We start from the raw sequence: 5,538 nt of genomic DNA, 5'->3' as shown, positions 1-5,538 counted from the left end.
TGCATACAAGACTCCCATATGTATGTCTCCTTACCAACTTGTATATGGGAAGTCTTGTCATTTACCAGTAGAGCTAGAGCATAAGGTGATGTGGGCAATGAAGAAGTTAATAATTTGGATTGGGGCGCCGTCTAATCAAAGAATGAATGACTTGAATATGCTTGATGAGTTTCGCCTTAAAACTTATGAAAGTTCTGCCTTGTACAAAGAGAAGATGAAGAGGTATCATGATCAAAGAATCGAAAAGAGGGAATTTGTTGTGGGTGATCTTGTGCTTCTATTCAACTCTAGGTTGCGCTTGTTTTTGGGCAAACTCAAATCCATATGGACCGGGCCATTTTGCTCACAAAAGTGCTTCCCCAAGGAGTAGTTGAGCTTAAGAACAGTGACGGAACAAGGTTCATGGTTAACGGGCAAAGAATCAAGATCTATTTGGGAAACGCAGAAAGTGTGCAAGAGGTTGTGGAGGCCTATCATCTTGATGAAGTCTGAGTAATCAAGAGGCCTGCGTCGTGCCGGGACGTTAAATCAAGCGCTGCTTGGGAGGCAACCCAAGATGTACAATCTAGCCAATGATAGGTTTTTGTTTTCCATCTAGCAGTTTTTGTGCTTAGTTGATTCTCTGTATTAATTTAGATAGGGGTTTTAGTTTCTTTTTTGTGTTGGCTAGAATTAGCATAGGATCCGTGTCTAAAAAGTGTTCAGAAAATGTAAAAAGAATAGCCTAATGGTTGCTACATGTGCAGGTACGCTATGAAAATTCTGAAGAACATGGTCTGGTGCAGAGGTCTACGGACCCCATCGACGGTCCGTCGATCCATCCACGGACCGTGGATGGCGTTCGTAGATCCCATGTAAGTCCCTAAACTTGTCCAAGTGTAAGAGTGATCTACGATCCCAATCTACGGACCGTAGATCGACCCACGGACCGTAGACGAGGTCTCGTGGGTCCAAAACCCTAATGCTGCCTGGCCCGACTCGGACCCCTCCTATTTAAAATCCCCCAATTTTAAATCATTCCACTTCCCTCCATTTACTCCCAAACCGTTTCATAACTTCCCAAACTCCTTAAATCACTCAATAATCACTCCATCACTCCCTAATTAATCTTCCCTTCCTTTTGCCCAAACTGCTAAATTCCCTTTCCTCTCCAAAAAATCCCCACAAGGTCCGGTGTACGGGTTAGGCGAAACTAGGCGCTTAGTGTGGTCTCGAAAAGCTTAGTGTCATCACGCAATCACCCCACTCCTCGTTGCTTGTAAGGTAATAGACTTTCTCCTCACTTCGAATTTCGATTCATTGATAGATTATAGAAAGTCAGGGACTGGGTCTGGACCTTGGGTAATTGTTAGATGAAATTCCATTCTAAAATTGGAAGTTACAATACCCCTTGGAACGATAGATAGTGATTGTGTTGCCTTGTCGAACGAGATTATAAGTCTAAATGTAAGTTTTGACTTAGGGTTCCAAAGTTTGTCTTCAATACTTGTTAAAATGATAAATCGGAATCCTGAGAATGACAAACTAGCATGATTAAATGTTAAAATGCATGGTTAGACTAGGATGCTGTTGAAAATGGTCAAATAGGTGGGCTTGAATTACCATGTCTGAAACTTGGCACAGATCCCATCCACGAGACCCCGTCTACGGACCGTAGATCAGGTCTGTGGTTGGATGCACTTAAAAATTTCACAAAGTGTGAAACCACGGAGGTGGATTACGGTCCGTTATGCACATCTGTGATTTCCATCTGCGACCAATATAGTTGGTCCTCTGATCCACGGAAGGGTTCCACGAACTGTGGATCAGTCTACGGACCGTAGGTCCCCTCCGTGGATGACCACTGTAGCCACTGTCTGAATTTTTTTTGGGTCTTTGTTACTGCTCGGTTTTAGTTCTAAAATTTGTTCAAGTGTGTTTATAGTTAGTTTTGGCACTAATATCGCTTCCACAAGTACGATGGCACCCAAGAAGCTAGTCACGTACTCAAAACAGGTCAAGTCAAAATCTGTTGCTCCTAGCTTCAGTTTAATCGATGAGGGCACGGACACAGAAAAGGATCCAGCATACGTTCCTCCCAACACAAGGACTCCTCCCACTGCACCCCGAGCCACCAGAGGCACCCCCAGAAGGTGATTCCTGACGTAGTCATTGTCTCCCAGTCTGATGAGGAGCATACACTGATCGGGTCACCGACTGGGCTGCTTCCTGTTCAGCTAATAGGTCTACGTCTGGCGCTGAGTCTGCTCATGCTTCTGGCTCTGAGTCTAGCCAAGCTTCAGGGTCCGAGTCTGCCCATACTTCGGGGTCCAATGCCAAGTCTGCCACAGGGTCCGGCCAGAATGAACAAGCAGCCTCGTCTGATGAGGCCACTATCTCAGAGTCAGTACCCATACCAAGGAATAAGAACCCTACTCCAGTGGCCGGTGAGCCAAACAGATGGTGTGTTGAGGGCCAATGGCAAATTTATCGGGATGCCAAGATTATTAATGACAAAGAAAAGATGGCCCGACTTATTACAGAGGAGCGCAGAGTCCTCACAGGGAGCTTGCACACTGTCCCTGACATCCACCAGCTTTTTAACCTTCACAAGTGTGACTGGATGGCTCGAGATCCAGGTACTTATAGTGAGGAGATTGTACGAGAGTTCTATGCCTCCTATGCCGCCACTCTCCGTGGTTCGATCTCCAAGCGGTCAAAGCCCATAGCCCAGGACCCTCTCACTCCCACTATGGTCCTAGGTTGTCCGGTGGACATATCACATGCCACCATTAGCCGCTTTCTCTATGGTCCTACCACGGGTCACTTTTGGTCACTAAACACAACGGAGTTTGATTATATATGGGACATCGTACAGAGAGGCGCTTTCCAGAGGAATGCTGAGCAGCGAGAGACTGTTATACTGTGGGTAGCTAAATACATTGTTGCATATGGAGAGCGTGCAGAGTGGGTCGCCACACCACGGTTGGGTATCCGAAAGGCCACATTAAATTTTGTGGCCAAGTTCTTCTGGTTGTTGGTGCGTAACAGGGTGTCACCGACAAAAGCTGATAACCAACTCACATGGGACAGAGCGGTCATGGTTGCAGCATTGGTAGCAGGAGTGGAGATTGACTTTGCCCGCATGCTTCTGGTAGAGATTCACGAGAGGGCATTTAAAACCTCCACTACTTACCCCTTTCCATGTTTGATTTTCCAATTATGCAGGGACTCTGGAGTATCGATCTGGCATTGTGACTGGTTAATCCACCCTACAGGGACTTTGGATATAGGCCTAATTCGAGATGAGGCAAATGTGGCAGCACCTCGCAGAGAGCCCCAGGTTGAGGTACCTCCCTTGGGCGAAGATCTTGCAGACACGGTGGGGCAGGCATAAAGAGGTGACCCCATTATACCAGATCACACTGATACTGTCCCGGCCTCCTCTTCCCAGGCTGCTAGTAGGGCTCCTAGCTCATCCCAGTCCACACCACCATTAGGAGCTGATGTTGTCCCGTTGGCCAGAGTATAGAAATTAGAGGCTTAGATGGCCACATTGCTGCATCACATCCAGCCTTGGATGCAAAAGTTGATAGCCGAATCCGAGGCCAGAATGGAGCGAAAGATGGAGGGCATGATGGACCGGAAGATCCAGGCCATTAATAAATGTCTCGATGCCTTTGAATTGAGAGTCCTCGAGCGACCAGCCCCGACCATAGATCTATCCTCTTTTCAGTCCGAGTTAGCCAGTCTCCGGGCCGACGTTGATGCCATTCTTGCCACCCCTATAGTTAAGCCTCATGCTGCACCTACTGCGTTGGCTGATGATACGATGCTGGACGCTTTATTCAATGGGACTGCCAAGGAGGGGACTGAGCCTACACATACCAAAGGTAAGAGGCACCGTTCTAGTCGCACTGAGGAGGAAAAAGCCCAAAAGAGACAACGTAGGCAGGATAAGGAGGCTAGGAAGGCTTTGATTTTAGATGAAGAGTTGTGCCAACAGAGGGTGCGTGAGAGTATGGCAGGGGCATCGAGTTCTGCCCCAGTTGTAGAGGTCCCGGATAAGGAGGCTAGGAAGGCTTTGATTTTAGATGAAGAGTTGTGCCAACAGAGGGTGCGTGAGAGTATGGCAGGGGCATCGAGTTCTGCCCCAGTTGTAGAGGTCCCGCCTGTCGTGAGGGACGTTGTGAGCACCACTGATGGTGCGATTGGAGTGATCGAGAACACTACTGAGGGGGCTATGATAGTTGATGTGGGCACTACTGAGGGTGACCCAAGTATGGTTCCAGCGAGCTTCATGAAACCGGACCTACCCGCTTGTTGATGATTCTTCGGCGCTATGCCCCACAGGTTTGCTTCACCCAATCCATTATCTTTTACTACATTTGTATGCATTGGGGATAATCACATCTATTTTTGTTGGGGGTGGGGTAAATGGATTGTGAGTGATAGGGTAAAGTCTGAGTAGCCCAACTCATAAATCTTCTCTTTGGGATTTTCTTGCCTGTACTCTCTTTCCCTAAGAGACTGTTTAATTTCTGTTGAACCGACATGTATTAGGATCGTATGTATAAAAGCATGAAAAAAGAATGAAGCATGATGGCTTATGAAAACAATTGACACCCGTCCAAATTTTGTTATGTGTGCTAGAATTTGTAGGCTAAGATAAGTGGAATGTGTTGGCTTTGAGTATGACATGATAATGAATCAACTTGATGGCATGACTTAAGCTGAAACTTGAACTGAGTAATCTGATAATCTGATAATGAAACTATGTGCCAAGAGTGTGTGAGAGTAGTTGATTGTTCAAACAGTTTTTGTGCAAAACTAGAACTTGTCCGGTTAGTCCTGCTAAGGAAATTCACTCTAGAGGCTAGGAGGTGATCATAGGTCCTTGTTCTGATAAGTCCACAACTTGCCTAAATGAAAGATCCAACTAAATGAAATAAATTCTCCTTTTGATCCAAATGCTTTGAGCCTAAAATTAGACCATTTCTTTCTAAACTCCGAACTCACCTTCCCATAATCTACTATGTTGGCCCCGGTCCCTCCTTGGACATGTGCACCTCGACTTAGGCCAAAAGCCTAAGTTGAGGGTGGCTAATGTAAAAAGTAACTTTAATCTTGGCCCTGACCCGACATTGGGTATTGTGCACCTCACCCAATGGAAAATCCATATGTTGAGGGTGGCTATGAAAGGGGAAACCGAAAGAAAAATGGGTATGAAAAGAGTTTGATGTTGAAAAAAAAAAAGGAATGGATGTAACTTGTTGAAAGCTAAAGAAAAAGAATAAAATGCAAGAAAGAGATAAAAGTGAAAAATAAAAGATCTACAAAGTCTAAAGTCACATCCATGATTGAAGAAAATCAAGGGAAAAAGGGTAAAACGGTAGGATGACAAAATTAGGGCAGAAAGAAGTTGAAAGCGTAGTGTAATGTCGAGCAAGGAAGAAAGTCACTAAGAAGTACCCAAATGTACCACACCTGACCCTGAGACTACGTTACAAACCAAGAAAGTCTTATAGTGATCCTAGAATCTAGTTTGGAGAGTCTAAG

Source organism: Solanum tuberosum, unplaced genomic scaffold, assembly GCF_000226075.1.
Source record: "Solanum tuberosum cultivar DM 1-3 516 R44 unplaced genomic scaffold, SolTub_3.0 scf00007, whole genome shotgun sequence".
Classification (NCBI taxonomy): Eukaryota; Viridiplantae; Streptophyta; class Magnoliopsida; order Solanales; family Solanaceae; genus Solanum; species Solanum tuberosum.
Note: the sequence above shows the minus strand (reverse complement) of the source record.